This window comes from Nestor notabilis, unplaced genomic scaffold (genome assembly GCF_000696875.1).
Source record: "Nestor notabilis isolate BGI_N333 unplaced genomic scaffold, ASM69687v1 scaffold2465, whole genome shotgun sequence".
NCBI lineage: Eukaryota > Metazoa > Chordata > Aves > Psittaciformes > Psittacidae > Nestor > Nestor notabilis.
The window spans coordinates 32,134-49,711 of record NW_009929689.1 but is presented as its reverse complement, the minus strand read 5'-3'; positions in this window follow the sequence as shown (position 1 = coordinate 49,711).

Sequence of the window (17,578 nt, the reverse complement as noted above, 5' to 3'; positions counted from 1 at the left end):
TAGGACTGTGTTTTGTTCTTTTGTATACATAAAACCTTCAAGGTTCTTTTAACCACAGGGTTGTCCAGGATTTGTCAGTGGCCATGCACAAAACTGAAATACTGCTGCTGACCTGGGACACGCAAGATTTGGCTGGACTGTGTGCTAGGACATCTACTTTAGGTCGTGCTTGGCCTAGAATGTTTGGGCCAGGTGATCCTTGAGCTCCCTTCCAACCTGATTTTATGATCTGTACAACCTTGACTGTTGAATCTTTTGAAATACTTTTTCTTGTATCTGAATGTACAAGTTGTCCAGCAGAGAGGCAGCTTATGCATCAGGAAAGATCCTGACCAAAGCAAAAGTGGAAATACAGAATTCAAAAAGGGGGATTTGTCAGCCTCATTTTAAAAAAGAAACTTTTGCAAGACATTCATGCTTTCTTTAATATATATTATATATATTTGTACAGCTTTCTGTGAGCCTTAATCTTAAAAAGGAGGTAAATTATAGTCAAATTAAGTACGAGAGTGGGCTACCAGTCTGTAAAAAGGTACGCCTTTTGTTTACTTCTTAATCAAAGACAAAGGGGATTCTTCATGATTATTCTCTTTGGAGTTAGACTGACTTTGAAGAATCAGTTTATATCACTGAGGACAGTTGTGTAAAAAAGAACCATTTTCTCACACACATTTTCTCATGTAGTTTGGATATTAAGATAGGGAATTTTATTTGTCACAGGTTACAACGAAAAATGGTGCTTCTCAAAATACATAGCATAATGGCAGTTATTGACTTATACACAAATACTTATGCCTCAGTGATTTTTGTGTTGTTATTGTACTGGCTTGATTGTTAACTTTCTAAAGGGAATCGTATCTAAGAGATGAAATTATTTTAGACTTTGGACATGAAACAATATTCTAATGAATTTATTCATAATCATTCTTCTATACAATTCTCTTGGTTTTAGACTCAAATAGTCTATTTATATTTGCATGAGAAATGGATCTACACTGGAGTTTAAAATATAGTTTCGAAGTGCATGTGTACATGTGTGAATGTATCAGAGTGCATGTGTGTATTTGGATCTCCCTTTCTATGTATATATATACATGTATATATACACATATACATATAGGGCGTTATGGTTTACTAATGTTGGATGCTGAAGTATTGCAGTGCTAAGGCCATCTGTCACATTGTGTTTTGTTTTCAACTTTCTTACAAGAGGTGTGTATGAGTACAAAATATTATGTTTTAACTGTTTAGTCCCTGTTTTACCTGTGTAATTTCATAGCAGATTTTTTTAAACAGCACTTTTTTGTTGTTTTTGTGAAACTTTGTTTGTTTGTTTGTTTGTTTTAATAGATACATATATATTTCCTAGGAACAGATAAAGCAAAAGAAAAGGACCACAATTTAAAATTAGCTCAGTGGGGGCTTATTTAAGAAACAAATCCCTTTATTCTGCACAGAAAGCAGCATCTTGTGTAACATTTTTTTACACAAAGCACTTTGGTGAGGAGAGATAGTGGGAGTATGTTTTTCCTAAACCTTACAGAGTATTCTACATATTTATACATGCTAATGTATCCACATATGAGCTCCATTTGCCATACTGTATATCTGGCTGATACTTGCTCTAAAGACATCTGTTGCATACAATGAAAATATTTTGAAAGGATTAGGTACACCTTTTTCCTCTACTAGTGTGTGTAATTTTGTGATTTGTTACAGTTGTTTTCATATAATTGTAAGTTATATTTGTCTTTGTTTCATAAAATTCTTTTTTATGTAAAAGGTAAAATTGAAAGGTGTATGTGTGTGGTACAAACTAAAACTGGATAATTGTAACTCAATAACGTGACTGGTAGAACGTCTTATTGTGAAATGCCTTTAAAGAAGACTGCTCCAGCTATTGTCCTTCACTGTAAAACTACTAGTGTTTGTATGGATTAGTATAATTAGAAATAATAACAAAAACAAAGAGATTTCTTCTAAAACACACTTGGGTCAGAGTTTTGAGTCTGGATTTAATGATTGTTATAGTGAGGCTAGAGATTTGTAGAGATAAATGGATGCCTCAGTGTGTGTGTTTACACCCTGGGTGGAGACACAAATAAAAGAACAACATGCAATTACATTTTTGTGCTGTGATGATTTTTATTGGTTGCTTTGTTCATGTGGTTCTATAATACAACATGTAATGGGATTTTGCTTTTCTGTCTGGTTATTGTTTCTAACATACTCAAACAATTAAGTTATTTCAGAGCATTTAAGGGAAGGAAAAGAGCATTTATTTTACTGTGCATTAGCCAAAATGCTACCAAAAGATAGAGGCAGAAGCTGATACATACATACAATAAATACATATTTTCCAAAACACATCCTAAGAATCCAGCATGCTTAGGAAATAAGAGGTTACCTTTTACCACACCCATAAACTGAACTGGATATCTAAGGACAAAACACAAAATAATAAATTAATTAAGTGCAAAAAAATTCCTGTTACAGGTTTGCAAAAAGACCTTTGAAAATAATGGTCCAATTTATTTTGCTATGAAATTAATAGCACTAATAAGCAGAACAAAAACTAGTAAGCCCAAATTCATGACTAGTATACATGTGAGCTTAGTAGAGCTTTTACTAAAAATGAACTTTGATGAGTGTGTTCTTATTTATACTGCATCTTAGTTATAAAGTAGTAAACTTGCCCATGGTTTTAGCAAATATAGTTAGTGAATCCTGCAGACTACCATGAAGAACTCAGAGCTGCTGAATTAAAGTGTTTCAGAACTCAATTTTTCTTTTTGATGGAGAAGTATACAAGTTCACTGTGCAATGCGGAATAACATGTCTTGAAATACCTCAAAGCTCTGTGCTTTTCTCTGGGTGCCTGAACTTGTTCAGTTTTTCATGATCGCCTACAAATCTTTCTATAGCAAAATAGTGAAGTGTAGTAAAGAACTTGTATGACAGCTATATTCCTACAGAGAATTTAATTTCTGAGTGAAAGTTGCCTGAACTTTTTATTCTATGAAGAGTTGGTATTTGTTTGGTTGTTTTGGGTTTTTTTTCCTGTTTTTGAACAAAATCCCATTTTGAAAATCATAATTTCTCACAATATGGACATTTGGGGGTGGGGATAATTATTTCATTGCTTGTATGTAGTTGCAGGACTTCTCCCATGGGCCTATGCCAAAACCATAGTGTATTCCTGATTTTACACCAACTCTGCCCTAATGGAAAAAAATTCAGTAAGGCTCCATTTGCCATACAGCCATCTCCTTCAATAAGAAGAGAAAAAAACAAATGGTGTCCTTCAATTCTGAATATGAATCTATTCATATTTACTTTGCCTAATTACAAGATACCTTGTATTTGAAGTTAGAGTAACTATGTCTGTATGAAAACACAACTGTCCATTTCTCTAGGCCGTCATCCTCAGGAAAATGCTTCTTCATTTTCAGACTTGCTGTTTCCTACTTTGGATCACTTTATTGCCCCAGATAATATCAAATGCATTTTGAACTACTTGATTTTTAAACTCTGTCTTTAAACCACTGTAAATAAGCCTTGTCAAGAAGCAGCTTTAAAAAACTTCCCCTAATGGACAGTTTCAAAGTGGACAACTTCTGCATGACTGCATATACGCACTCATTGCAGTATATAGCTACAGGAAACAATGGCAAAATTAAATTACAGAATGAAAAATGTTAGCTTTTTAAGGTTGCTATATGTCCTTCCAAAATGTTGATTTATATTTTACCTCTAACTTCCTTGAAACATAATTTTCTCATTTAAAAGCTAAGCATGAAAAATCATTCTACCATATCTTCCCATGCCATTTATAGATTTACAACCAAAGTAAATTTACCAAGCAGTCAGTATCATTAATGATTCACAAATGAGATGGACTAGTTCAATGAACTGTAACAAAGAACTCCTTTCTAGGTGGCTAGTTAAAAGTTTCAACATACCTTTGTTAAACCTAGAAAATGCAAACTTCATGCGTGGTTGCAACTAGATACACAGGATAAAGCATTACAAGTTCATCTAGGTAGACAGAAGAAAATATAACCATTTCCTCAATATCATGCATTTTTCCCTTTTGACCAAAAAATTACTTGAACCTGCAAATTAGTGGGCACACTGCAGGCTTGGCTACACATGTAAATTGTCTATCTTCAGCTGTTGCAGAAATGGACACAGCAAGGTGGATTAAGCTCATGAAAACCAGGGTGACATGTCGTCCTTATTCTCTGAAAATTCCAGCATAAATCTGTTGGAAAAAGCACAAAAGTTGCTGCTAAAACTGTTTCTGACATATTTACAATCAGAAGACTGACAGTATTGTGATTTCACTTGTTAATCCACCGCTTCACATAGCACACAATTGTAATTATGCTATATCCATCTTCAGGAGGAATAGGAAGAATAGTTTGTTTTAGTGGAAGTTAAATGGAGTGAAATGCTAGGCAAAAGTTAAAGCAGTAATACAGGACCAGCTTATTCATCGAGGAAGTGGGAATAGTCTTAGATGGCACCATTACTGCACTAAGCCTTTATTCATCATCAGTTTGACCCTCATCCAATGAGGAATCAAAGCATTTCTGCAATATGGATATTTTTTACCCTGAAAGTTTAAATCTGTGGAAGCTGCATTTTATCATACGTGTTTAAAAAAAAAGAAAAAAAAAACATTCCTTTAGAAGCCAAAGAATGCTTGCTAAAAGTTATCTAGCTTCAATGTCAATTTTCTCTTTTGTGGCTTTGTTAAGATAGTCCACAAAAGCATTAAGTATGGTAGCAATGTTGTGATCTAGATATATGTTGAATAGAAACTGCATTTAAATCATTAAAGTAATTTTAGGGAACCTGCTGAAATACAGTCTACACAATGCCAAGTAATTTCTATCAGAATTACTCAAACAAAAGCTGAACCAATATTTCCAATAATGTGAGATTACCTAACTAATGGAAACACTGCTTTTAAGCAGTGTTGAACCAGAAAGAAAAAAGAGTGGCACTCAAATCCACTGTGGTAGTCTTACTTGTTGCTACACTTTTTCTACAGGTTGTGGTTGTGTGTCTCAGTTACTTTATTGTCCTGTTTCACTGTAGAGACAGTAGGTCCAGAATTTGGGCTGGTAGTTGGGCTTTTCAGCTTGGTGGGCCTTCTTCATGGAAACCACATTATATACATTGATGAGCTAATCTGCTTCAAATAAAGGCGGGGCCAGTTGTTTGGTTTTAGCTAAAAGGGACTCACATAATAGTGGCTTTGGTGCATTTACTTTATACTTTCTCCTTTGATCCCTAACCCCAACATGACTGTCAAAGAGGCTATGCTCAGTGGCTCAAAGGACAAAAAGAACTGAGCTTGCCAATTTCGTTGGTCCTCATTTTACTTTCACATCACTGTGTGACCTCCAACGAGACAGTTAATATACAGGAACAAGCTGAAGCCAAACTGGTCTGAGAAGTTTTTCATGCTTTACTGACGGAGTTACTTTCACTGTGTGAATTACGGCCTTATGCAAGGCTATTGTTCAAGTCATCACACACGGTAAAGGCTGTTAGCAGAAAAACAAGGGCCTTAAGGGAAATTATGACTAAAAGTGATCTGCATGCTCCTTTGGACCAAGGAATTGCTGGTGTGTTAGGCCTGCTGGTCATACAAACTGGAGCACTCTGATGGCAAAAGTTTTGCTGAGGCAACTGGAGACCAGTGTGGACCAGGGCTGACTGCAGCCTTTGCCTCTCCCAAACACACTCTGTGCAGAGATCAATGGCTTTGGTTACTGTCTGCCACCACAAAAAGGATGCTCGGGTAGCTGACCAGCTGGGTTTAACACTGGACTGAGGAGGATCATGGTTATTGAGGGAAGCCAAAGTTGCTGCATGTAATTCTGATGACCTGTTTTAGGGAAAAAACTGAAGAAGAAGCCCAGCATCTGGGTTTTGCCCAATGAATGCAACAGATTACATCAGGTGAATTCCCACTGCGTGGTCTAATTTATTATTATTGCTGTTGTTTCTTTATGCTTAATGGCTTTAGGATATTATTTTATGCTAAAGTCAGTACTAAAAAGAGGAGAGGAAAAAAGCTTTTCTTATAGTATATTTTCTCTTGTTGTTCAGAAAATCTTCCTACCAAAGCACACTAAGCATTTTACTCATTTTGAGGCTGCACAGGTGTGAACGAGAGTAAATGTAAATTTACCCTCTTTTCTTGCAGAAAAAGGTAAGTATGATAACTGATGTTGCCTTAAGTTGTATGTCTTGCTTGAGAATCATACTCAAGTCTAAACTTGAAGTTTGGGTTTATCCAAAAAGCAAAAAGAAATCACTGGCATTGTCAGATACTTTTTGTCGATTTGCTCAAAACGTACCACAGCTAAATGACCTGAAGACAGAAAATAGAATTTCTATCTAATTACTTTATACAGTTTAAGCTAATTCTGGAAGCAAGCTCAGAATGCTGTTAGAAAACCTCAAACATAATGAGTAGCTTTATGCTGCTATTCCCAAGATCCATTGAAAAACAGTGGTCCTGAGAATAGAAAAACTATATGTCCTTGATTGCTTAGTATGTGAAGTATGGCCTGCTGTGACAAAGGAGGCATCATTGCTCTGATGAGCATGAAGTGGCTTGTAAACACATATGTATTTAAAGAATTAAAAGGCGAAGTAGATGATAGATATATAACCTAGTTTTCCACTTGATAGCAGTAAGAAACATTTAGCCTGCAATGAAGTAGTTCTAATAACTTGGTTTTCAGCGCAAGCGGAAGTATCATTATAGCAAGCTAGTCATAGCAGGGAAATGATCCCAGGCAATTGAAACCGATTTTAAATGTTAATTCAGAAGGCTCATGAGCATTAATTTTTCAGGAAAAAATGGTGAAGGAAAGAATAAAAATAGTCACAGTACAATATTCTTATAAACTATATATGTACAGAGACACAGGTGGGAAATGCAGGAATTTATAAATGCTTTTCCTTTTCAAAGCTCTCAAGGTTCTTTCCTAAAACAACAGGAGAATACATCATTAACCCTAATTTCTAGCTGCCAGTAACATTTTAAAGACTATCAATTACGTACTTCGAGTCAAGTTCAAGCCATTGGAAACATCATCAAAACCAGGAACTACTACTTACCGGAAGATGTAGGCTGCTTGTAATCTGGAAGGCCTTCCAGTGGTGGTTTGCTGCCTTCTTTTGTCTTACTCACCTTGATTTTATGCTCACAGCACTTGAGAGCCTTGTTCCAGTTCTGCATAAGCCGTTGAGCAGAGTCCTTATAGTACTGTACAATATGTAATTGTTAATAGCAAGTTGCCATGGTCACAAAGTACTACCATTTTGGCATTGCAGAGTTGTACATCCACTCTTCCCTCACATAACTGACTGCACAAACTATACTGCAAAGGAGAATTTTGCATTCACTGGTTCCTATTCTTTTATTCCTCGATTCTTTTCCTAACATTTTTTGAGAAAGAACTGATACCAGGTATGCAGTCTTCCTCGGTGTTAATGCATATAGTGACATTCACTGTCAAGCTCACTGTACATGGGAAGCAGGGAAAATCTCATCCCAAAGTCAGGAAGAACATTTTTTGTCCTCTCTTTCAGGTTTTTTTGCTGGAGTGTGGGATAATAGTGTGTACAAGAGTGACACAGAAATGTTAACTTTAATTGAGGCCCCATTTCCACAACACACTGAAGTGAATGAGGAATGATTCTGCTAAAATCTAGTTGAGAGAGCATGTCATCAGCATGAATACCAAATCAGGTCTAGTAAGTGCCATAATAAGTCTCATCTAAATTTCATATACTTGGGTTTGGATGGAAAGGAGAGAAAAAGTGGATAATTACTTTTTTGCTTCTCAAGGCTCCTCCTCCCTGCTAGACTACGTGTAGTCTAAAATGCTGGAATTAATCCTATATCCTTACCTCATCCTGCAGGCATTTAACAAAGGCAGCATTCTAGAATGCCAAGTTTCAACTAACTATTAGAAGTGAGTGAGAGAAAAAGGGGACAAAGAGTACCTGACATGATGCCATGTTAATAATTCACCCAGACATCTAGGATAACGTAAGCTTTCTGTGCAACATTTTATCAGCTCCTGAAACAGGCTTTTATTTCTCAGCAAAGTAGATGAAGCACTTGATGAAAAATAGCAGCTAATAAGTGTGTTAGAAGTGTGTCATCTGTTCGTACATCATTTAACCTGAGTGTGTAAAGCCTTGTTGCTGCACAGTTGTATTTTACATATAAGAATCAAGAGGTTGTTTGCGTAGCTGAGTCTCCTTACACTCTTCAGTAATTAGACTTGGAAATTGTACCTGGGAATTCCAAACATCCATCTTTGCACAGTGACAAAATGTAATGGAGTGCAAGGACACTCCAGAAACAGGGTTAGAAAAGCCACCAGACCAGACTTCTCCCAGCGGTCACATTCTTAATGAATTCTTTGCGTAGCTAAATGTGGTGGCCCCTGAAAGTGTATGTATGTCATAGTTAGGAAAAAAAACCTGAAAAGCAGAAGCAAGTTATGCTCCGGACCCCAATTCAGAGCAAAGATGGGTCTGCGTTTACTAAATGAGGATGCTGTGGAAAGACACATTTCCCAGATTATCTTCTGGACTTGGTGTATTTATATAAGGCGATAACCACCAAGCAGCTCTAAAAATAACAAAGCCATCTTTTATGAGCCACTCATGTTACTACAAGGTTAGAACCTGTGGAAAGCTCAGAGATGTTGGTGAGTATACCAACTTCTCTTCAGTGAAGTTAGATAAGTTCTGTTATGGAATAACATGCTGAAACATTAAGATCTGATGTCTCAACTGCAGGAGTTGAGTTAAACAATTGTGAGGCTTTATTCCCTCCATCTGGCTGCAGCAAGAGAAGAGCAGCAGGTGGAAACAGCAGGTTCTGCCCAGGCTTTGCATTTGCTGGGGGGATCCAGGCCCTATACCTGCCTGTTCCCTTGTGGTCATGGCTTTCTAGAATATTCTTGGGAATGTCAGGAAAAGTCTCTTCATGCCTTTTTGAATTCCAGAGACTCTTACTCTTTTTTCTGTAGAACAACTTAAAAAGCATGCACTACAAAGAGAACAAAAGCCCCTTCTGAGATGATGTTGGCCACTAAGTTACTTCAATACTGTGCTGACAACAAAAAGTGAAATTAGCAACAGGCATGTTTCCAGCAGCGGATCAACTGCATTTGTTGGTTCTACCATTCAAGGGATTTTATTACTTTACATAAAAACAAGAAAATAGATGCATACATCAACAAAATGGGACAAGGTACTTATCTGTTTCAGAGCAACAGCTCTAGTAACACATATGGCAGTTGCACATGACATGTAACAATATATAAATTCTTTAAGAAATCCAATTTTATGCCAACCCAAATAACCTTGCCGAGTTACAGGAATCCAAGAAACTGTGCCATCACTCCTGAAACTGTTGATGTGTTCTAACATCAGATATCTGATTGGTATGTGATCTTTCTAAATTTGCTGACCCTCTCCGTCCTGAGTACTGCTCAGAAATGCTAATTTTGTCTGCTGACTTCCTTTCTGTATATTTGATGGTCCTGGTTTTGAGCTAAGTTACCATAATTTTGAAGTGGTGTCACTCTATCTGTTTCCATGGAAGCAATTCTACGCTTACATTGGGAAGACACAGACTGCTCATGTTTATTAGAAACTTGCTGTGTGCTTTAATTGGTGTTTGAAAGGTTGCACTGATAAAAAGATTTGGAAAACTAATATGGTATCTATGTGTACTGATATACTGAAAGATCGTTTTTCTTCTTCCCTAGAAATGAAAATAGATTGGAGCAGTACAAGGAAAAGTACTGTGAAACTTCAGGTGGTATCTTAAAATGAGCTCACATGATATTTTTCCTTTCCATGTTAAGCTGGACACTTATCCCACAGCAGTTTCTCTGAAGTCCATGGAACTAGGTTGACATAAATCAGTATCAGCAGAGTCAGAATCAGGTGTTCATCCTCAGTAGGTAAACTGTGCTGGAAAGAATATGCAGATCCACTCCCTCACTGACTTTAAGGATTCAACACCAAAAGAAGTGGTAAATGCTCCATTCCTGGCAGTGTTCAAGGCCAGGTTGGACAGTCTTGGGCAACATGGTCTAGTAAGACGTGTCCTTGCCCATGGCAGGAGAGTTGGAACTAAATGATCTTAAGGTCCTTTCCAACCCTAACTGTTCTATGATTCTGTAACACACTTTCTACTGTGAAAATACTTAGATTAACTTTGGTCTTTAAGATGTCTGGTAGCAGTTATAGTTTGCTCTGAGAATCTGCTCTCTGATGTTACGGATAACAAGATAATGAGATAAGAAGGTGTCAAGAAATTAAAACTATCTGCAAGCAGATGCATATAAATTTGTCACCAATGTTGTGTTCTTTATTTTCCAAAAGCAGACCTGCTGCAGGAACATGTGGCAGTGTAAAGTGACCTAAAAGTGAATGAAGTGACGATTTTATTGCTTAGCAGTCAAAGTGAGACGAAGTGCTGATAAAATGGGTTCATTCCCACGGTGAAACTACAGTGAGTTCTGGACTAATGTGATTATCTGTTCCTAAATCGAGCTGAGAAAAGATAGCAGAACTGCCAGTCATTTCTTCCCAGAGACAAAGATCTCTCTTACTGGCCTTTTTTTTTAAATATATATATAACATACCTTACATTTCCTCCTATATGTTACATCAATGGAAAACAGCTTAATGACTCATACTTCATAGTTAATCATTAATCCCATTTTTTTGATCACTATATATGGTAACAATGTTATGTCTAAGTAATTCTTTTGGAAAAGCTAAAAGAAACTATTTGCACTGGGCATCTTTCATCTTTTTCTCCTCTCCATTAACTGTAAACTGAAAGGATTTGAAAATGCAGATGTCAAATCTGATGAGTTCTTGTTGTGCCAAAATCTGTGTGAGAGATTTAGAAAGAGCCAGAGATGCTGACGAATATTCAAGTCATACATTTTAAAGCAGCATTTAACACAATTATTTTTTCTAAGAGCTGTTTTGATTAAATTCCAGGCATATTCCTGTACACTTTGTACTGTAAAGCAGTGCAAACTAGCTGTATATATTTGTAGGGTGGCTGCAATCAGAAGAGAATGCAAAGATAAAAATCTCCAGTATGACAAATGATGGGAAAATTATATTTTTTTTCCTGAATTTTCTAGTTGTTTTGAATCATGATCAGCTGTAGTAAAGCTGGGTCCCAATTTCACAGTGCTTTCATTATGCATTCTGACCCATCTCCAAAACTTCCAAGAAATGCTGGATTTTTATTTTATCCTATTATCTCAAAACAATGTGGTCTATTTTTTTCTTTTCTTCTCTGTTGTAGTTTTTGAACAGTTGTAACTACTAATTTTTACACATTTTTTACGAATGTTGACCAAGCACACAATATATTTTTCTCAACCATGCAGGATATCATTTGAGTTGTAATGAAAGATTTGTATTTTTCACTGGTAAAAGCCTCACAGAAACTTCTGAGGTACTCCACTACCTGCTGACTAAGCTCTAAGACTAAATCCTAACCTAAACTTAGTCTAGTTTAATTGCAATGGCTTTTCCCTGATGATAATTGCTCTATTTACAATTTTTTTCATGTTTTGTCATTTAAACCACTTGAATGTAATTACATCAGTTCACTGTTTTTCTTAACTGATTTTTCTTGGTGCAAAACTTAAATTTTCATCCCTTCCCATATTTACAGTTCCAACAGAGGAACAAGACTATTGAAATCATGAGAGTTTGTGTAATAATGGATCTTTGGATCAAACTTTTATACTCTGCTCTTTCACCATTCTCTTAAACTTTTTAGCACCTGCTTTTTGTGATCTGTCCTTATTCTACCAGACTGCTCAATTTCATTATGAGAGGAGAATATTTTTATTTGGGAAAGAAAATACAGATATTTTAAAAGCAACAAACTCCCCCACTTTTGAGGAAACATCACAAAGTAGAGGGAAAAAAAAACCCCAACAAACAAACCTTCCAACAACAAACCAACAGAACAAACCAAAAATGGTTAATGCTATCTTAAACAATTTAGTACTGGAATACATCTAAATATTAAATAAAAATTCTCTCCAGCCTTTGATTTGCACTTCTTCTTCCTCATACCAGAAGATTACAGCACATCAATGGTTACTGAAGAAGATATTTACTAATCCACATACTGGCATTGTTTATTGGAAGTTGACTTTACACAAAGAAGAAAATCATGATAAAGCGATAAACTTCATCTTTTCATGTGAGACATATTTATTGATTGCTTTTTCAAGGTGCTTTTCTATTACAATTTTATGCCTTGCAGTGTGGCAGTGTGCTATGGTTTGATCTATGGTTAAGATGCTAAAACACACTGGTACAGATCACAGTTTGGTGTGTGAAGAGCTTCAGAAGGAATGTAAGCTTCCTTAAAGCTGTGTAGGCTGGAGGTGTTTCTACCACTTTGTTGAAGTGGAAAACGTCCAGTTTTTCCTTTAAAAAATAAAAGAAACCATCAGCTCACTTGGTATAGCTCAGCTTTAATATCATTATAACTACAATATTCCAAAATAGCCTTCCAAACATGTTGCTTCCTGCTGATGTGTTCTACCAGCTATTGTACACAACCCAGAGAGTGGACTTATAAGAACTCCTTCAGAGAGAGTTCAAGATGGACCAACTTGCTTCCACTGAAACTCTATGCATGGCCCACTGGTCAGCCTCAGGATATGAGGTGACCAATGACAGGCACATACCAGATCTTAAGGTCTTCTGTGGACAATCCCTGAAATGAACAACCCGAAGCAGATAGATTGGTTTTTTCAGAACTTTTTTAGGACTCCCATGTCATACCATATCCAAGCTGCATCAGCATTCAGAATTATTAATTACAATTCCGTATCCTAAAAATATAGTGTTATTAAAATATGGAATAAAACCATTATTGGATTTGAGAAATAGCTTGACTTTGGAACACTTTCAAAAGAAGGCAGAATAAATCCAGTGCAATCAGAAACAGATGTAAAAGTGAAGACTTTTCTGGTTGGGTAAACTCGAAGCAGGAAGTGGTGACAGAAAACACCGGTAAATTTCTTCTGGATGGAGAAGCAAACAATGTGGCTAGCACACATGTGATAAAGGTGCCAAGACCTGGTATTTTCCTGTGAATTAAACTCAGTGTGTTGTGATGCTTTTTCCCCTTCCATGAAATAAAACTGGATTACATTTTTCGGGCAAGCATGTAGCTTCCTCCTACTGAACAACTTTACAAGCTTGACTCCTGATTGTGAGCTAGATGATTTTAAAGTCTTTTCTTTAAAGATCATTGTCTTTTCTTCCCTAACTATTCTATGATTCTGCAACTCCAGCTACAAGGTGTTCATCTTTAATCTTGTTCTCCAAAAGCTCAATTTTATCACATTGTTCCTTTTTGTATTAATGGGTGAAGCTTCTTTTATCTTTTTTTTTTCCAAACTTCAGTTTTCTCTTCTCTTTGTTCACTGAATAGAAAATCTCCTGGAGGCACATTTGTGTATCAGACACCAGTGAATCATATTCCTAGGGTATTGAAGAGATTACTGAAAATTGTGGCTGTGAAGTTGTAAAATCATATTTAGCAAGTTTTTAATGGAAAAGCTTGCACTATCTACCACAACAGGGAAGTCTGGAAAGACCTTAAACAAGAAAGCAACAAACAGATATTTTGAGTGATAATAAATGCCAATGTAAGAAAAAACCAAAAAACAAACCCACACCCTAACATTCTGTAATCCTTCTGTAAAAGAATTTAAACATCCAGAACAAACCAGTACATTGTTTAGAGTCACAAGGAAGTAAAAAAGGAAACAAAGTTAAAATCTGGGGTAATTGAAGATCAAGATCGAGATTAGGGAAGTGTTGAGAGTTTTTGACGACAGGAAGAAAAGGGAAATCACTCACTACTTATAAGTATGGCACCAGGAAAACTCTTTAAAGCAGAATAAAGGAAGTAGCTGAGGTGAAGATCAGGCTAGTTTTTTGATGCAGAACATCTTCATCATAGCAATACTAGTAAGAGGGAGCACTGAATAGCAAAAATCTCTCACCATAGCTATTTGGGTTTGAAAAAAACGTTTGAGATAAATTTCTGAATATCATACCCTTGGAACAACTTGAAATGATAGTACATGGAGGCAAAACCAATTAACAATGTCAAGGCTTCACGTACAGCTACAAGTACTTTTAAAGGAAACACAATGAGCTTCAGTGTGACATTTTGAGTTTCCTGCTTAACTGTGTTTTAAAATAAAGACCGTCAGCTAGCAAGCAAATAATAAAGGATGCTGTGATGCTGCAAACAGCAGAACTAACAATTGTTTATGAAAAAAGAATCAAAAACCTAGTGAAAACTGGCAGATTCTAACTGACACACTACTTAAAAGCAAAGAAATATAGTTAACATACCTTAACAGTAAAGAATCAGTCAAAGAGGACATTTGGGAGGGAACAACAGCACAAGCTGGAAAGGTACCAGCTGCACTGACTATCTTAAATTAGAACTTTATGAATAAACTATTAATCTTCAATTCTAAACGCATTTCTGCCTTAGAAGTCAGCTCAAGAAGCAGACAGATGCTTAAATGCTTTTGAAAGCAAATGCCTCAGAAAATTACTTTTAAACACATTATAAAAAACAAGATTTTTCAGAGTACACCACCTTATATTCAAATATCTGGAAAGAAAGGTAAGGATACATGATGCATGTGAAAATGTGCTGTTGAGTGTTTGCCAGGTATTAGCAGTCAGCTGAAGGAATTTCAGTACTATATAGCACTTGATGAGGGGAATTACTTAACACTTCAAGTAAAGGACATGCAAAAGATAAGTGGCAGAACCCGGATTTACAGCACTAAAAATCTTCTCACCCTTCCTCTTTTTTAAAAACTTCAGAGGAAACTTTCAGACAGAAGTTACAGATTGTTACTGCATAAAATGAGGAGATTTCACAAATAGTTTAGAAAAACCTTACAAATTTTTTGACAAATAACAGGAAAAAAAACCCAAAACAAAATAAAAAACCCCAAACAACGCACAAAAAACAAGCTCTGTAAGAGCCAGCAAAGATTGTGAATGGGAAGTAGCACTATGACTGCTCACTATCTTGTGCTATTATACTTTCTAGTGCTATTGCTTGCTTCTGACAAGTAATTTTAGCTGGTTTGTGTTCCTTTTCAAAAGGTTTGTCCTCCAGACTTTAAAAGGTTTGGCTTTGATATATTTACCTGTTCCTCATATAATCCATCAATTTACAGGCCTGATAGTCTTCTGAATTAATTACTTCTAAAAAGTAATTTTGCTTAACCTGGCCTCCTTACTTGTACAAAGAAAACCATCCAAATCTTTGTCTACTTTACTTTTTCTCATAAAACTGCAGCAGTGAATTTCAGAGTCTGCTTTTAGCCTGAAGCCTTATACTTATGGTTATATTGTTTCCCCCAGTTAAAAAAAAACAAAACAAAACAAACACCATTGTGTGTAAAGGTAAAGTTGAATAATTTTAAGCCAGCAGTTTTCTAAAGGCAATCAAGTAAAACAGCAGTCTTAAGATCAATATACTAACTGCTTTCTACATGGAGCTTCAAGTGAGAAAGCTGTAACATCTTTATTAAAAAGAAGAAAAAGAATAAGCATCCAAACAAGTTTTGGTCTCAGCATTATTCTTTCTGTAGCACAATTTCAATTATAGTGTTGCTCTTCTGCAAGGCAAGGCCTGATATTGTGAAATACTTGCTCAATGAGGGAGAGTTATTTTATCATAGCAGGATTATTCTGTGTTACTTAGTTTTCTCTCCATCTTTTTTTTCCTACTCCAGCACAGATTTTTTTTTTTTACTTTGGGGAGTACACAGAGAATTACATACCAGTAAGGACATAAATGATACTCAGCTCTTCTAATAGTTTTCTAAGTAAATTGAAGAAAGAAATAAATACTGAATCACATCCATTCCAAAGATGGCAAGGGATAGTAAAGCCCCAAACCAAAGCATCCTCATACTTCAAATCATCAGCTTCAGTATTACTGCACTCCAGATTTACTGGATAATTCAAAACTTAGGACACATTATCTGCAACATATCCCACTCTTACAATGAAATAGGTAAGTAAACTGACACACTGATGGCAAATCAGTGTTATACTTTTGATTTTTTTATATATTCGTATATGAAAGACAAGTAGAGACAAACTGCCTGCCTGCCAGGAAACAAACAAACACAAGGAAAAAAAAAAAAAAAAAAAGAAGAAAAACCCACCAAAAATAAAAAAGCAAACACCACCCTCCAATCCTCAAAACTCAGGTTACCTGCATGTTTGTAAATCAGAAATGTTTTGTAAATGTCTATACATATGTTAATGATGTGCTGTCTTGAGTCCCTCCTTGGTCAGAGATCAACTTGTTTTTTTCAAATTAGCTGTCTCAGGAAGAGTTCCAAAGAGTAATATGAAGTTCTCCCTCTCATAAAAGAAGTTCAGTTTGACAGTTTCCATTGTTCTCTGGATTTGAATATAAAGAGAGGTGAAAAGAGAATATTTAACTGAAAATGGCTGTCAAAAATATTGTGCAGCTAGACTCAGACAAAGAGGGGGTTTTGGTCACTCATTATATTCCTGAGTCTGAGAAATTATTTTTCCACAGCATATCATAGAATCATAGAATGGCTTGGGCTGGAAAGGATCTTAAAGTTCATCTATTAAAACCCCCCTGCCATGGGCAGGGACAATATATGTGAGAGAATTCCAAGAGGAATTTAAGAAAGAAAGAATATATGTGAAAGAGTTCACCTTTGTTAGGTCCAACAGAAGAAGTTAGACATCATAACCCAAGATTGACAGATGTGTCTGTCAAATGATGCAATACGGCTTTGGTTTTGCTGCAGACTGACACTATGGTACACTCAGTGAGCCTTATTTTGCAGCCTTGCTTACATGTGTATCTGCTTCTTGTCTGTAGGTTCCTCAGCCCAGATCAGGGTAATGAACCGGGAAACACTTAGCTGAACGGTTGCATATCAAGCAAGGCCATTCAGGCAAGTCAGACCTCTGTTATGAATATGGATCCTGAGGCTGGCCAGTGCCTATGAAAACCTGTGAAGCAATCCTCACAGCTTGTCCACAAATGTCAGATAAGGCTCAAGGCCAACCACCCGAATTAAGACCCTGTCCAGCATATTAAAGAAGGCAAGAGTCTCTGAAGCACCTGGCAGACTGATTACATCAAGTCCTTGAAGCCACCAATGCTAAAAATACATCTTCATAGGAGTAGAAATAATATCGGGATTGTCTATGGCTACAGCTGTCAGAGCTGCTACCAGAGACCAGATAGTCAAGGATTTGCAAGAATGGTTCACATTTTGAAGCCACAGTAGTGCAAAATTGGGTGCGAGGAGAGAGTATCAAATGGATGCTTTGTAAACCATATTATCCTCAAATCAGTGGTATAGTTGAGCGAACTAATGGCCTGATTAAAAGACATACCAATGTTTCATGCCACAATCGGGGT